Raw genomic sequence first — 17,018 nt, 5'->3', positions numbered from 1 at the left:
CCCCTGCATCGGCAGGCGGATTCTCAACCACTGCGCCACCAGGGAAGCCCCAGTTAATTTTTTATATATAATGCATGACACAGAAAGCTCAATTTGTATCTTTCCAATATGCTTTCAAAGAGTGACTGGAACCTGTAAAAGAAATGTTTCGGCCAGCAAAATATTTATATACTCAGTTCAATATGTGGCAGAAAGTGTGCCAAATGCTGGAAATACAGCAATGGGGGTACTTGGTTGCTCTTACTCTAGTAGGAATTAAAGCCAAGGGCACAAATGATTATATAACTAAAATTTGAAAGTTAGAGAAGGCAGGGTTTCCATCTGGCCTATGGTGGGACAAACTGTGGGTGAATGGACAGAAGTGTCAGGAAACAATTTCCCTAGTAGATGCCACCAAACGGTCATGATCCTAAGTCTGCTATATGTATAGATTCACGTGGGATAGTTAAAGTTCCTGAATCATACACACATGGGTAATGTTTACTAAGGCCGATACTATCTAAGGGACAAGAAACCACTGTGTATTGATAATAGTCAGTCAATGGGATTTGAAGACAGTCTAATGATGGCCCTGTTTATGAGATTCTGATAATGGCACTGCTTCTTCAACACTTACGCCTCCTGGATCTCAAGGAGAAAGACTATATAGCATGATGAAGAAAGGAAAAACTTTATAGAGTCATCAGGATTTGGGATCATCTGGCTCTGCTCCCTGACTCTCTGGCAGGCTTAATTAAGCAGGCTACTTCCACTTTCTTTTCACAAACGTATCTGGCTCAATTGCTGTAAGAATTACGTGAGACGCCGTGTTTATGACAGCACAATATTTTGAAACGGTAGCCATTGGTACCTCACTCACATCTTCCCTTTTACCTTTACCACTGACCCTGAGGGTGCGGTCCACTGACTCCCCGAGGCCAAATGAAAACCCTCAGATCATTGTCTCCAACTCCCAGAATAGACGCTGAAAACCTACAGCAGAAACAATAGTTTTTGTTTTGTTTTTTTTTTGCGGTACGTGGGCCTCTCCCGTTGCGGAGCACAGGGTCCAGACGCGCAGGCTCGGCGGCCACGGCTCACGGGCTTAGTTGCTCCGCGGCACGTGGGATCTTCCCGGACCGGGGCTCGAACCTGTGTCTCCTGCATCGGCAGGCGGATTCTCAACCACTGCGCCACCAGGGAAGCCCAGAAACAATAGTTTTGAGAGCCAAGGTTCTGCTCATAAAAATATTTTGTTTGGGTTTGCTTTGGAGAGACAAATGTGGTCTTTTTGCCTGTCAGCAAGGTCAAGGATCTGAAGAACGTAGGGAGATAAATTTTGTACCATAAACACGAGAGTTAGAAAGACTCTTGCCTGATGGTGTGAGAGCCAGTCTTTCCATCCCCAAAGGTGTAGAGTTGGAGGAGCTGGAGCAGCGAGAGGGGAGCTGAGATGGGGAAGAGGAGTAGTCAGTGCCGGGGAGGCCCCCTGAGATGTCATGTTGCTCGAGACTCGAGGGAGCAGATGGAAACCCTCAAACAGATTTGGTGGTTCCAAGAGCAGTGAAGACAGGAGCCTTGCTTTCCAGGTAAAGCCTGAGATAGTGTGGAAGCCATTAGAAACAAGTGGAAGGCAGGCCTGTCCAAGTGGAGAGGCTCTCCCATGACCCCAGGAAGCTGTGGGACAGCCCCTGCAGGTGTTGTGGGCCCTGAGAGGGTCCCACAGAGGCCGGTAGAGCATGGAGACTACAAGGGTCTTGATTGCAGGCCTGCTGCTAACATCTGTGGACTCAGAAGGACCTACAGTTAAGGATGCAGGAGCTGTGAGGGTGTAGGATGTGGTATTTGCCCGAATTGTGTATATAAACAGCTTTGAGAAGAGCCTGGAATTAGTAGATGCTTACTAAGCAGTAGCTATAATTATTGTTGACATTCTGAACCTTAGATCAATGATTATCGATATTACAACACCTGTTGGAAAGCTAAGATGAAGCTGAGGTGGACGAATGGAAACGAATATTTGACAAATACTTTTCCTTGCTTGCGTCTGACACCATGTTCTGTTTCATCACATGCTAGTTAGAGGATTAATGGATGAGGAGTGGGTTAAGAAGTATCAGTCAATTGCACAAAGTGATGGTTTCTTGTGTACTTCTCTGTGAACCACTGCAAATGTACAAATAAAACTACAGTGCTCTAATTAAAATTCATCTCAAAAATCGAAGGTAATACTTAGATCAAGAAAACTTCAAATGATCTTTGTGTATTCAAGAATGTCTGCTGCTAAATGGGTACCTTGTCCTGATGGAGGATGGTGTGGTAGATTTTTGTGCACGTTTAGTTTGTAACTTCCATGACTAACAGATTTTCAAGTCTTTTTACCAGAGGCAGTGATCTTGGGAACAAGGGATGGGTTGGGGGGTGGATACATGTTTCTAAATTGTGGTGGACCACACGAACTCCAAAGTTAGTGGATAAACATAAAACCATGGATCTGTCTAGGAAAATGAATTTCTTTACATCTAAATAGCAGTCATGTGATAGATAAGGGATTTTCGAAAATACGTGAACTTTCAGCAAAACGTCAGAACGGGGCTTGCATGCAAAATTCAACCTTCCAGTCCAAAGGAAAAAAAAAGTCCTATAAGCTCGACTTGACCAAAGGACTAATTCTTGGGACTTCCCTGGTGGCGCAGTGGTTAAGAATCTGCCTGCCAATGCAGGGGACACGGGTTCGAGCCCTGGTCCAGGCAAATCCCACATGCCGTGGAGCAACTAAGCCCGTGAGCCACAACTACTGAGCCTGCATGCTGCAACTACTGAAGCCTGTGCGCCTAGAGCCCGTGCTCCGCAACAAGAGAAGCTACAGCAATACAAAGCCTGCACACCGCAATGAAGAGTAGCCCCCGCTCGCCGCAGCTAGAGAAAGCCCATGCGCAGCAACAAAGACCCAACGCAGCCAGAAATCCACCAAAAAAAAAAAAAAGACTAACTCTTTTCATGCCGCTAAAAAAAGTAAGAGTTTTGTTTCAGAAATATTAATGTTACATCTGAATCAGGCAATATTAAGAGGTTTGTGCAAAACGTATTAACCTTGGGCTTCCCTGGTGGCACAGTGGTTGAGAGTCCGCCTGCCGATTCAGGGGACGCGGGTTCGTGCCCCGGTCCAGGAAGATCCCACATGCCGCGGAGCGGCTGGGCCCGTGAGCCGTGGCCGCTGAGCCTGCGCGTCCGGAGCCTGTGCTCCGCAAGGGGAGAGGCCACAGCAGTGAGAAAAAAAAAAACAAAAACGTATTAACCTTGATATTTATAACAAAAAAATTAGACAATTGTTAGATTATTCATGTTCTGTTTTGAAGGTTAAAAAAGGATATTTGTCAAAATGCGTTGTTTCAAATGTAAGTGCTTCAGATTCACTGCTCTTCACCCCCCAGTCAGTCCACTGTGTACTTTGTTAAAATGCTTTCTTTCATCCCCAATTACACAGAATTTTCAGGTTGTATAGTTTTAGCAGTACCTAGACATTCTACTAAATAGCAGATTGCAAACTTTTCTTGTTGCTCTAACTGACTAAATACATGAAAAAGATGAATGACATGACCCAGAAGATGGGGAAATGACCAGGGAGCAAGGAAGAGAAGTTAGGACATAAAAGGTAAAAAAATTAGATTTCAAAGTATGTCTTGCCTTTATACTTACATTCCATGAGCAGCCATAGTTCCGTACTCAATTCGAAACCAGGCATTCTTTTCTTCCTCTCTCTCCAATATATATATTTAAATTGAAGTGTAGTTGATTTACAGTGTTGTGTTAGTTTAAACCAGACATTCTTCGTTGGAGAAAATAACTAAGCCTAGAATGTCTGTTTTCCCACTGGGGCCATTTGTGCCCAGCCAGTATCTTCCTGGACTGGTTAGTCCCTTAACCTCACCCCTTGCTAAGACTCTTTCCAATCATCAGCGTAAATTAGGCTGGATTTCATCATGCTGTACCTTTTAGGCAAAAAGTCAAAGAGTTACTCCTATAAGAAAAAGAGAAAGTTAATCACTGTCTGTGTTAACTACCTTTACTGTGGTAATCATTTTGCAATATGTATATGTATCTAATCATCACATTGTACACCTTCACATATGTATGTTGTATGTCAATAATATCTCTATAAAGCTGGGAAATAAATAAATAAATCTCTAGCTAGCCTGATACAGGATAAAAAGAAAATGTACAAATAATTAAAGTTAAGAATAAAGGTGAGTGAATCATTTCCATATGCTGAGAGAATTAAGACAGAATTATGAAAAAATACTTTTAAAAACTCCATGCTAATTTTTAAAATTTATATTCAATGTATTGATTTCTAGGAAAATATAAATGAACAAAAATGAGGCCAAACCCTTAATTAACATATCAATAATCATGAAAGAAATAAAAGATATTGTCAAAGAGTTACCTCTCCCTTCCCACATACTGAAATATGCTAGGTCTAGTTTGTTTCAGAGTTGAATAATTTCAAACCTGCCTAGAGCCTTTGTCACTTAAGCTTTTCAGAATATGAAGAAACACAGTTTCTAAATTCTCTTTGTGAAGCCAATAGTGATAAAAATTAGTTTAGAAAAGGAAAAGTACAGATTAATCCCACTTATTGGTGCAAAAATGCAAAATGAAGTACCAATAAACAGAATCCCACATTATATTGAAAGAATAATACACCATATCAAATAGTATTATTCAAGAAATTTAAGAAATGTTCAATATTTTTTTAAAGATTGATATAATTCCCAACTACAAGGTTAAAGGAAAATATGTGATCTGCATAGTTGCTGAAAACACATTTGACAAAATATGTCTTCCATTCCAAATGCTTAGAAAATATTGCCAAAACAGAAAGAGAAAGACATGTTTTAATACAATAAAAGCATATATTTTAAACTTATAGCATCATTATGCTTAATGGTGAAACATTAGACAAGGACGTCTGCTATTCCCACTATTACTTAACATTGTTCTGGAAGTTCAAGCCAATGCAATAAAAGAACAAAATAGGAAGTAGAAACAATGTAAAGGTGGCAACAGCCTAACAATTTGGAAAAGAAATTAAACTGGACCTTATCTTACTCTTTATACCAAAATAAATTCTGTACATATTAAAATTTTAAGTATTAAAAACCCCATAAGATAACTAACAATTATTTTTATAATATTGGGTGAGGAAAGCCTTCCTAAATATGACACAAAAGCACAAAACCATAAAGAAAGAATCAAGGATTTAACTACATTTAAACAGAAAGCTTTTGTGGAGACAAAAAAAATGCACCATTAGTAAGCCTGAAGAACTGGAGACAAAGTAAAAAAAATATTGGACATCCAACAGATAAAAGGCAAAGCACATGTAGCAGAGAGAGAGAGAGAGAGAGAGAGAGAGAGAGAGGGTTTTCACCATTTGGACAAAGTATAGCATGCTATATCTTCCTATTGCAAATGAAAATAGGATAGTTGCTTACGAGATTGATAAAATTAAAGAGGTTGAGAATCCTTGTATTGGTGAGAGTGTGGTAGGACTTGAATTTATGTAATTTTGGTGGCAGTATAAATCAGCATAACTTTTCTGAAAGGTCAGCCTGGAAATATTTATCAGACTTTAAAATACTAACACTCCATACACTTTGGGTAAGGGAGAAAATTGGTACAAATGGAAACTCTTTTGCCGTATCTACCAAAGCTGCTCATAAACATAACTTAGGACTCAGCAATTCCTCTCCTAGGTATATACCCATAAAACGTGTGTAAATATGCACCAAAAGACATCTACAAGTATGTTCTTAACTCCAACCTAGATATAATCTAAATTTCCAGGAGAATACGTAAGTACATTCTAGTATTTCCCACAGTGGAATAATAATGGAAATTAGCAAACAACTGCCACTCAAAAGTACAGATGAATCTCAAAAATGTCGGGGGAAAGGCCAGGCATGAAAAAGTACATAGTGGCTGATTCCATTTAAAAAGTTCAAAAACAGACATAACAGTCTGAAATTGGAAGGCAGGGTAGTAATTACTTTAGGGAGGGATGGGGGCTAACTGGGATAGGGCAGAGGATGGCTTCTAGGTGGGAATAATGTTTTATTTATTGACTTATGTGTACTCTATTCGTGAAAATTCATCAAAGCTGTACAATCAGATTTGGTACACTATTCCTATGTATGTTATGTGTTTAATTTTTAAGATATTTAAATATGTATAATCTTTGAACTATTAAAGAATTCCATTAAAGAAACTTATCCCAAGAATATAACAGGTCAAATGTGCAAGCTTGTATCATAGTATTATCACTAGAAAAATTGAAACAACTTAAAATCTGTCCAAAAAAGATTGGTCAATTATAGAGTATTACATACCCATTTAAAAGATTATGTATATCCAAATTCACGGGCATAGAAAGAATTCCCAGATGTACTGTCTGATGATGAGAATGAAAGCATAGTTCCATGTACATAAAATTGAGTTGTATGCATAGAGAAATATAAAGAACATTCATTAAAAATATTAATAGGGGATAATTTGGGGTTGTACATTTTCTATGCAGGTAAATGTTATTTTTACAAACAGAAAGATGCATTTCTTTTCACTTTGAAAATAAAAGGATTGCTTATACCGTAAGTTTTTTATTAATACATTTTAACAGAAAAATATGGATTATACAATGAGGCTATTTGGGAATGACACAAGTCCCCCGTTCCCTAGGTCTTCTATGTGGGATGATCAATTGTTCTACCTTCCAGGGCTATTTTGAGATTCTTTTACATCTAGTTAAAGACTTTGAGGTGGGGAGATAATCCAGTGGACCCAATCTTACCGTATCACGAGTCTTTAAAATTGGAGAAGCTTTCCTGGCTGTGGTTAAAGAGGGATGTGATGATGAAAGAAGAGTCAAAGAGATGCAGTGTTTCTGGCTCTGATGATGGGGGGAGGGGAAAAGCAAGGGCAGCCTCTAGAAGCTGGAAGAGGCGTCTCCAGAAAGGAACGCAGGCCTGCTAACACTCTGATTTTAGCCCAGTGAGACTCGAGTCACAGAAACATAAGAAAATAAGTTTGTGTTGTTTTAACCCTACATTTGTGGCAATTTGTTAACAGGTACAATAGGAAGCAAATACACTCACTTTTTAGTTTTTGAGGGCTTTACAGTTTATAAATACTTTGTCTTACATCTAGGTGATTTTTTTTTTTTTTGGTTTTGTTTTGTTTTTTTAAGAAAATGGAAATCTTTAAGCAAAAACGAATTCAAAATAATAGAGCATGAGAAATGGGTAATTTCCAGTATCCAGTGGTTGACTGGTCAATGTATGCATGAGAAAAAGCTAAAATTTCTGAATGTGTCTGAGATGAAAGAAAACAAAGCAAAACACATCCAGAGAACATCAGTCTCTAATTAGTGGCTGCTCCTCACAATTGTCAAAGGCAATTTTTCTTAGGATATTTATAAAGCTTACAGTTGACTTGTTGCATTACACACAGGCCTTGGCTCCAGAGCCTTGTCCAGACTCTGGTCAGACCAGTGGTCCATGTCCTATTTTCTTTATTTTACTCTTAGATCCTCAAACAGAGTTTGCTTTCTTCTCTTCTTGGTAACTAACACCCTCCAGCCTTCCCAGAAGGTGCTATTCCCCCAACCTGCCTGCAGGGTGGCCCATGTTACCCGCTTCCTCACTGCCTTTAAAGATAACACAGGGTCTCAGTTCACTTGCACGATTTCCCTTCTAATTGCTAGAGTGAAACAGAGGGAATGACAAAAACGGCAAATGTGGGGAAGGTCTTAGTCTATGGCTCCTAACTGATTAAAATCATAACTGCTGAGGAGGAACAGACACACAAAGGATATGAAATTAAAATTTAATAATTGGGAAAATAATAAGTGGCTATGGTGTTCATACATGAATATTCTATGTGCATATGTGTGTGTGTGCTTGTAACATATATAATAACTCCAACCCTGGACTTTTCTCTTTTATCTCCACGGTGGAATTGAACAATTATTCAACGGCAACACTGGAAGAAGCCATAGAGGTCATTTAGTTCAATCCCCGCATTTTGCCAACGGAAGATTGAAAGCCAGACGGAGGGAGATTTGTCTGTCCTTTGACTTCTTTCTCTTTGCTTTTCAATCTCTCCCATCAGCATCACATCAACTGAATGATCGGATGAGATTATTCAGTCTGGGGTCATTCTCTTCCTTATTCTTATTAACCATGACAATTTATCCCTTTAATGCTTTTCCCTCCTATCTAATCTTTAATACTATTAATCCATATCTTTCATGATTAGCCTCTGCCTTATTCTTCTTTTATAGATAAACTGAGTCATCAGCAGACATTTTGCTAGAAGTCAGCCTTGTTCTATGTCCAGCCCATAGAAGTCTGTGACTTTCTATCTTATCCTATCTCCTGAATCAAAGGTTTTTGTTGATCTAACTTTCTTATCATGTCAAGTGTTCATCTTCTTTCAGTGATGGAGGAATTGCCAAACTAAAGTACTTTGGAAACATGAATACACTGACCTATCATTTCAAAGTCGTCACACAACCCAAATCCTACTTGTCCTATAGACACACCTGTACTGAAAATGGGAGTGCAGTGTCCAAGTTTCCAGAGTCATGGAAATCTTGCAATCCTCAGAAAGAAGGCTATGAAAAAATGGCAGGCAAGCTTGGCAATTTCACTCTGTGTATTAATCCAAACTTGGTATAAAAAATAACAATAGCTAATATTTATCCAGTGCTTAAATGCATTAGTTATTATTCTAAGCACTTTACATAGATTATCTGTTTTAATCCCATGAGTTAAGGGCAGTTATTGCCTCTATTTCATACATGGGAAAATGTGAGCACAGAGCAGTTAAACTATTTGCTCAAGGCCCAGACACAGTAAAAGTGGAGCCAGGATTTAGAGAGTTAGATTGAGTCTAGTCTCTTAACCTCTCCGAAAAGCCGCCTCTGATAGGGAGCTAACATGAATCAACCTCCACCCACACTTAGTATTTGGAAAGATCATCTTTGAAAGCATGGCCTACAGACCATGCTTGGAATTTCAGGATCCAATAAGCATGTAGAACAGCTTTCAAGGAACTTGAAGTGACCACATACTTTTTAGTCTCGTCAAGACCCAAAGGAAAATTCCCCAGTGCTCCAGATCCTGCTGGTAAGCCCCATGATTCAGCGATGCTGTCAGGAAGGACAGCTTTTAAATGGCCTTCACAACCTTAGATGCACTTTCTAGTAAGTTGGCTAATTCTTAGAAGTTCAGCTCAGAGCTTTAGTTCTGTCTTGGATGGGACACAAACTCCTGGATCTGCCCTTGCCTCTCTCTGACTTTGTTGAAGTCCAGAGTCTTATTTTGCAGTGGCTCAGAACTGAAACTAGACCAGCTGCCTGAGCTGCTCAGACTGTACACACAGCTTGTAAGGACTGCCAACCATGAAGCGCAGCTGCAAAACAAACCTAATCGTCTCCATTGGAAGTTAGTCTCCAAAGGAACCAGGTATAATATGACAGGCTGATGCAAACGACCCAAACGAGGGCCACCTTTGGCCAATTAGTCTGCCATGTTAGAATGTTCACTAATCATAGGCAGGGTGGAAGCTTTCGTCCGCTTCTACACTTCTGAATACCTCCTCTTTGGAAATGATTTCTAACCCATTTCTCCAGCAATTGCCCCTCTTACTAGCACCTGATTCATATTTCCAATTTGGACTAAAGCAAAACATAATTTCTTCTTTTTTTTTTTTTAAACATCTTTATTGGAGTATAATTGCTTTACAATGGTGTATTAGTTTCTGCTTTATAACAAAGTGAATCAGTTATACATATACATATGTTCCCATATCTCCTCCCTCTTGCGTCTCCCTCCCTCCCACCCTCCTTATTCCACCCCTCTGGGTGGTCACAAAGCACGGAGCTGATCTCCCTGTGCTATGTGGTTGCTTACCACTAGCTATCTGTTTTACATTTGGTAGTGTGTATATGTCCATGCCACTCTCTCACTTTGTGCCAGCTTACCCTTCCCCCTCCCTGTATCCTCAAGTCCATTCTCTAGTAGGTCTGTGTCTTTATTCCTGTCTTGCCCCTAGGTTCTTCATGACCATTATTTTGTTTGTTTTATAGATTCCATATATATATGTGTTAGCATACGGTATTTGTTTTTCTCCTTCTGACTTACTTCACTCTGTATGACAGACTCTAGGTCCATCCACCTCACTACAAATAACTCAATTTCGTTTCTTTTTATGGCTGACTAATATTCCACTGTATATATGTGCCACATCTTCTTTATCCATTCATCTGTTGATGGACACTTAGGTTGCTTCCATGTCCTGGCTATTGTAAATAGAGCTGCAATGAACATTGTGCTACATGACTCTTTTTGAATTATGGTTTGCTCAGGGTACATGCCCAGTAGTGGGATTGCTGGGTCATATGGTAGTTCTAGTTTTAGTTTTTTAAGGAACCTCCATACTGTTCTCCATAGTGGCTGTATCAATTTACATTCCCACCAACAGTGCAAGAAGGTTCCCTTTTCTCCACACCCTCTCCAGCATTTATTGTTTGTAGATTTTTTGATGATGGCCATTCTGACTGGTGTGAGGTGATACCTCATTGTAGTTTTGATTTGCATTTCTCTAATGATTAATGATGTTGAGCATTCTTTCATGTGTTTGTTGGCAATCTGTATGTCTTCTTTGGAGAAATGTCTGTTTAGGTCTTCTGCCCATTTTTGGATTGGGTTGTTTGTTTTTTTGATATCGAGCTGCATGAGCTGCTTGTAAATATTGGAGATTAATCCTTTGTCAGTTGCTTCATTTGCAAATATTTTCTCCCACTCTGAGGGTTGTCTTTGCGTCTTGCTTATGGTTTCCTTTGTTGTGCAAAAGCTTTGAAGTTTCATTACGTCCCATTTGTTTATTTTTGTTTTTATTTGCATTTCTCTAGGAGTTGGGTCAAAAAGGATCTTGCTGTGATGTGTCACAGAGTGTTCTGCCTATGTTTTCCTCTAAGAGTTTTATAGTGTCTGACCTTACATTTAGGTCTTTAATCCATTTTGAGCTTATTTTTGTGTATGGTGTTAGGGAGTATTGTAATTTCATTCTTTTGCATGTAGCTGTCCAGTTTTCCCAGCACCACTTATTGAAGAGGCTGTCTTTTCTCCACTGTATATTCTTGTCTCCTTTATCAAAGATAAGGTGACCATATGTGTGTGGGTTTATCTCTGGGCTTTCTATCCTGTTCCATTGGTCTACATTTCTGTTTTTGTGCCAGTACCATGCTGTCTTGATTACTTTAGCTTTGTAGTATAGTCTGAAGTCAGGGAGCCTGATTCCTCCATCTCCGTTTTTCTTTCTCAAGATTGCTTTGGCTATTTGGGGTCTTTTGTGTTTCCATACAAATTGTGAAATTTTTTGTTCTAGTTCTGTGAAAAATGCCAGTGGTAGTTTGATAGGGATTGCATTGAATCTGTAGATTGCTTTGGGTACTATAGTCCTTTTCACACTGTTGATTCTTCCAATCCAAGAACATGGTACATCTCTCCATCTGTATCATCTTTAATTTCTTTCATAAGTGTCTTATAATTTTCTGCATATAGGTCTTTTGTCTCCTTAGGTAGGTTTATTCCTAGATATTTTATTCTTTTTGTTGCAATGGTAAATGGGAGTGGTTTTTATTGTGGGGTTTTTTGCAGTACACGGGCCTCTCACTGTTGTTGCCTCTCCCATTGTGGAGCACAGTCTCCAGATGCACAGGCTCAGTGGCCATGGCTCACGGGCCTAGCCACTCCGCGGCATGTGGGAACCCATGTCCCCTGCATCAGCAGGCGGACTCTCAACCACTGCGCCACCTGGGAAGCCCAGTAGTGTTTTCTTAATTTCACTTTCAGATTTTTCATCATTAGTGTATAGGAATGCAAGAGATTTCTGTGCATTAATTTTGTATCCTGCTACTTTACCAAATTCATTGATTAGCTCTAGTAGTTTTCTGGTAGCATCTTTAGGATTCTCTATGTATAGTATCATGTCATCTGCAAACAGTGACAGCTTTACTTCTTCTTTTCCAATTTGGATTGCTTTCATTTGTTTTTCTTCTCTGATTGCTGTGGCCAAAACTTCCAAAACTATGTTGAATAATAGTGGTGAGAGTGGGCAACCTTGTCTTGTTCCTGATCTTAGTGGAAATGGTTTCAGTTTTTCACCATTGAGGACGATGTTGGCTGTGGGTTTGTCATATATGGCCTTTATTATGTTGAGGTAAGTTCCCTCTATGCCTACTTTCTGGAGGGTTTTTTATCATAAATGGGTGTTAAATTTTGTTGAAAGCTTTCTCTGCATCTATTGAGATGATCATATGGTTTTTATTCTTCAATTTGTTAATATGGTGTATCACATTGATTGATTTGCATATTTTGAAGAATCCTTGCATCACTGGGATAAACCCCACTTGATCATGGTGTATGATCCTTTTAATGTGCTGTTGGATTCTGTTTGCTATTATTTTGTTGAGGATTTTTGCATCTATGTTCATCAGTGATATTGGCCTGTAGTTTTCTTTCTTTGTGACATCTTTGTCTGGTTTTGGTATCAGGGTGATTGTGGCCTCATAGAATTAGTTTCAGAGTGTTCCTCCCTCTGCTATATTTGGAAGTTTGAGAAGGATAGGTGTTAGCTCTTCTCTAAATGTTTGATAGAATTCATCTGTGAAGCCACCTGGTCCTGGGCTTTTGTTTGTTGGAAGATTTTTAATCACAGTTTCAATTTCAGTGCTTGTGATTGGTCTGCTCATACTTTCTATTTCTTCCCAGTTCAGTTTCCGAAGGTTGTGCATTTCTGAGAATTTGTCCATTTCTTCCAGGTTGTCCATTTTATTGGCATATAGTTGCTTGTAGTATTCTCTCATGATCCTTTGTATTTCTGTAGTGTCAGTTGTTACTTCTCCTTTTTCATTTCTAATTCTATTGATTTGAGTCTTCTTCCTTTTTTTCTTGATGAGTCTAGCTAATGGTTTATCAATTTTTTTATCTTCTCAAAGAACCAGCTTTTAGTTTTATTGATCTTTGCTATCGTTTCCTTCATTTCTTTTTCATTTATTTCTGATCTGATCTTTATGATTTCTTTCCTTCTGCTAACTTTGGGGTTTTTTTGTACTTCTTTCTCTAATTGCTTTAGGTGTAAGGTTAGATTGTTTATTTGAGATGTTGCTTGTTTCTTAAGGTAGGATTGTATTGCTATAAACTTCCCTCTTAGAACTGCTTTTGCTGAATCCCAAAGGTTTTGGGTTGTCGTGTTTTCATTGTCATTTTTTTCTAGGTATTTTTTGACTTCCTCTTTGATTTCTTCAGTGATCCCTTGGTTATTAAGTAGTGTATTGTTTAGCCTCCATGTGTTTGTATTTTTTACAGATTTTTTCCTGTAATTGATATCTAGTCTCATAGCATTGTGGTCGGAAAAGATACTTGATACAATTTCAATTTTCTTAAATTTACTGAGGCTTGATTTGTGACCCAAGATATGATCTATCCTGGGAAATGTTGCATGAGCACTTGAGAAGAAAGTGTATTCTGTTGTTTTTGGATGGAATGTCCTATAAATATCAATTAAATCTATCTGGTTTATTGTGTCATTTAAAGCTTGAGTTTCCTTATTAATTTTCTGTCTGGATGATCTGTCCATTGGTGTTAAGTGAGGTGTTAAAGTCCCCCACTATTATTGTGTTACTGTTGATTTCCTCTTCTATAGCTGTTAGCATTTGTCTTATGTATTGTGGTGCTCCTATGTTGGGTGCATATATATTTATAATTGTTATATCTTCGTCTTGAATTGATCCCTTGATCATTATGTAGTGTCCTTCCTTGTCTCTTGTAACATTCTTTATTTTAAAGTCTATTTTATCTGATATGAGTATTGCTACTCCAGCTTTCTTTTGATTTCCATTTGCATGGAATATCTTTTTCCATCCCCCCACTTTCAGTCTGTATGTGTCCCTAGGTCTGAAGTGGGTCTCTTGTAGACAGCATATGTATGGGTCTTGTTTTTGTATCCATTCAGTAAGCCTGTGTCTTTTGTTTGAAGCATTTAATCCATTCACATTTAAGGTAATTATTGATATGTATGTTCCTATTACCATTTTCTTAATTGTTATGGGTTTGTTTTTGTAGGTCCTTTTCTTCTCTTGTGTTTCCCACTTAGAGAAGTTTCTTCAGCATTTGTTGTAGAGCTGGTTTGGTGGTGCTGAATTCTCTCAGCTTTTGTTTGTCTGTAAATCTTTTGATTTCTCCATAAAATCTGAATGAGATCCTTGCTGGGTAGAATAATCTTGGTTGTAGGTTCTTCCCTTTCCTCAGTTTAAATATATCATGCCACTCCCTTCTGGCTTGTAGAGTTTCTGCTGAGAAATCAGCTGTTAACTTTATGGGAGTTCCCTCGTATGTTATCTGTCATTTTTCCCTTGTTGCTTTCAATAATTTTTCTTTGTCTTTAATTTTTCTCAATTTTTTTTTTTTTTTTTTTTTTTTTTTTTTTTTTTTTTTGTGGTATGCGGGCCTCTCACTGCTGTGGCCTCTCCCGTTGCGGAGCACAGGCTCCGGACGCGCAGGCCTAGCGGCCATGGCTCACGGGCTTAGTTGCTCCGCAGCATGTGGGATCTTCCCGGACCAGGGCACAAACCCGTGACCCCTGCATCGGCAGGCGGATTCTCAACCACTGCGCCACCAGGGAAGCCCTAATTTTTCTCAATTTGATTACTATGTTCTCAGCATGTTTCTCCTTGGGTTTATCCTGCCTGAGACTGTCTGCAATTCCTGGACTTGGGTGGCTATTTCCTTTCCCATGTTAGTGAAGTTTTTGACCATAATCTCTTCAAATATTTCTTGGCTCCTTTCTCTCTCTCTTCTCTTTCTGGGACCCCTATAATGCAAATGTTGGTGCATTTAATGTTGTTCCAGAGGTCTCTTGGGCTGTCTTCATTTCTTTTCATTCTTTTTTCTTTATTCTGTTCTTCAGCAGTGAATTCCACCATTCTGTCTTCCAGGTCACTTATCCGTTCTTCTGCCTCAGTTATTCTGCTATTGATTCCTTCTAGTGTATTTTTCATTTCTGTTTTTGTATTGTTCATCTCTGTTTATTTGTTCTTAAATTCTTCTGGCTGTTTGTTCTTTAATTCTTCTAGCTGTTTGTTAAACATTTCTTGCATCATATTGATCTTTGCCTCCATTCTTTTTCTGAGGTCCTGGATCATCTTCACGGTCATTGTTCTGAATTCTTTTTCTGGAAGGTTGCCTATCTCCACTTCATTTTGTTGTTTTTCTTGGGTTTTATCTTGTTCCTTCATCTGGTACATAGTCCTCTGCCTTTTCATTTTGTCTATCTTTCCATTAATGTGGTTTTCGTTTCACAGGCTGCAGGATTGAAGTTCTTCTTACTTCTGCTCTCTAATAACCTTCTAATTGGTGTCCACCTCCATACCTTTTTCTTTCAGATCAGCTCCATCACTGCACCTAAACATTTCCCCCAGTTTCCTGACGTATCCAGGTCATTTCCCTGCTTAATTACCTTGTGTGTCTTCCCATGAATATAATCCAAAAATTTTATGTGGTGTATAACTTCTGTCACAATCTAGTTTGACCTATATTTTGGCTCATCTCCCACCATCACTTTTTTGTTTTGGGGGTTTTTTCTTGCCTCTTTTTTCATCACCACTCTGTATCACCTCTTCCCATGCTCTCCCAGGGAGCAGTAATTCTCTCCATCACTAGGTTCTCATCTCATCATCATTTACAGCATTTATCACATTATGGTATATCATTTTGTGTGTTTGTTGCTCCCATTTCTAAAGCATATACACTTGAGGAAGGATGATCTTGTTCAACACCACTTTCCAACCACCAAACATTGGATTTGGCATTTGGCATTTACAAAGTGCTTAAATAATATTTGCTGAATAAATTAATAAAGGCAGTGGTGCCTAATTTTGTGTTGACCATCAGGAAAAATGTTTGTGTGTATTTACTACACACATATCAATTAATCAATGATTATTTGGTAAGAGATAGCAAGTCAAAAAATCATTTCCATGGATGAATGGATAAAGAAATCACACACACACACACACACATACACACACACACACACACACACACACACACACAATGGAATATTATTCAGTCATAAAAAAGAAGGAAATCTTGCCATTTGCAAAGACATGGATGAACCTGGAGGGCATTATGCTGAGTAAAATAAACCAGACAAAGACAAATACTGTATGGTATCCCTTATATGTGGAATTTTTTTTAAAAAAGATGATTGCATAACAACGGAGAATAGAGTGGTAGTTGCCAGAGGTTGGGGGGAGGAGGAATGGGGAGATGCAGGTCAAAGGGCACAAACTTTCAGTTATAAAAAGAATAAGTTCTGGGCTTCCCTGGTGGCGCAGTGGTTGAGAATCCGCCTGCCAATGCAGGAGACACGGGTTCGTGCCCTGGTCCGGGAAGATCCCACATGCCGTGGAGCAACTAAGCCCGTGAGCCATGGCCGCTGAGCCTGCGCGTCCGGAGCCTGTGCTCCGCAACGGGAGAGGCCACAACAGTGAGAGGCCCACATATCAAAAAAAAAAAAAGAAAATGAGCAACGTGATGATTATTTTGTAACGTATGGAAATATTGAACTACTGTGTTGTGCACCGGGGACTAACAAGTGTTGTAGGTCAGTTTATACTTCAAAAGCAAACAAACAAGTAAACAAGCTAATAGAAAAACAGATCCGGTTTGTGGTAAGCAGAGGCCGGGGGTGGGGAACGGGGGAACTGGATGAAGGCAGTCAAAAGGTACAAACGTCCAGTTACAAGATACATAAGCACTAGGAATGTGATGTACAACGTGATTAATACAGTGAACACTGCTGTAGGTTATACGTGAAAGTTGTTAAGAGAGGAAATCCTGAGAGTTCTCATCACCCGCAAAACTTTTTTTTCTTTTATTTGGTATCTGTATGAGATGACGGATGTTCACTAA

The sequence above is a fragment of the Kogia breviceps genome, chromosome 16 (assembly GCF_026419965.1).
Source record: "Kogia breviceps isolate mKogBre1 chromosome 16, mKogBre1 haplotype 1, whole genome shotgun sequence".
In the NCBI taxonomy this organism is placed as follows: Eukaryota; Metazoa; Chordata; class Mammalia; order Artiodactyla; family Physeteridae; genus Kogia; species Kogia breviceps.
The sequence above is the reverse complement of the archived record's forward strand: the minus strand, read 5'-3'. Positions refer to the sequence as shown.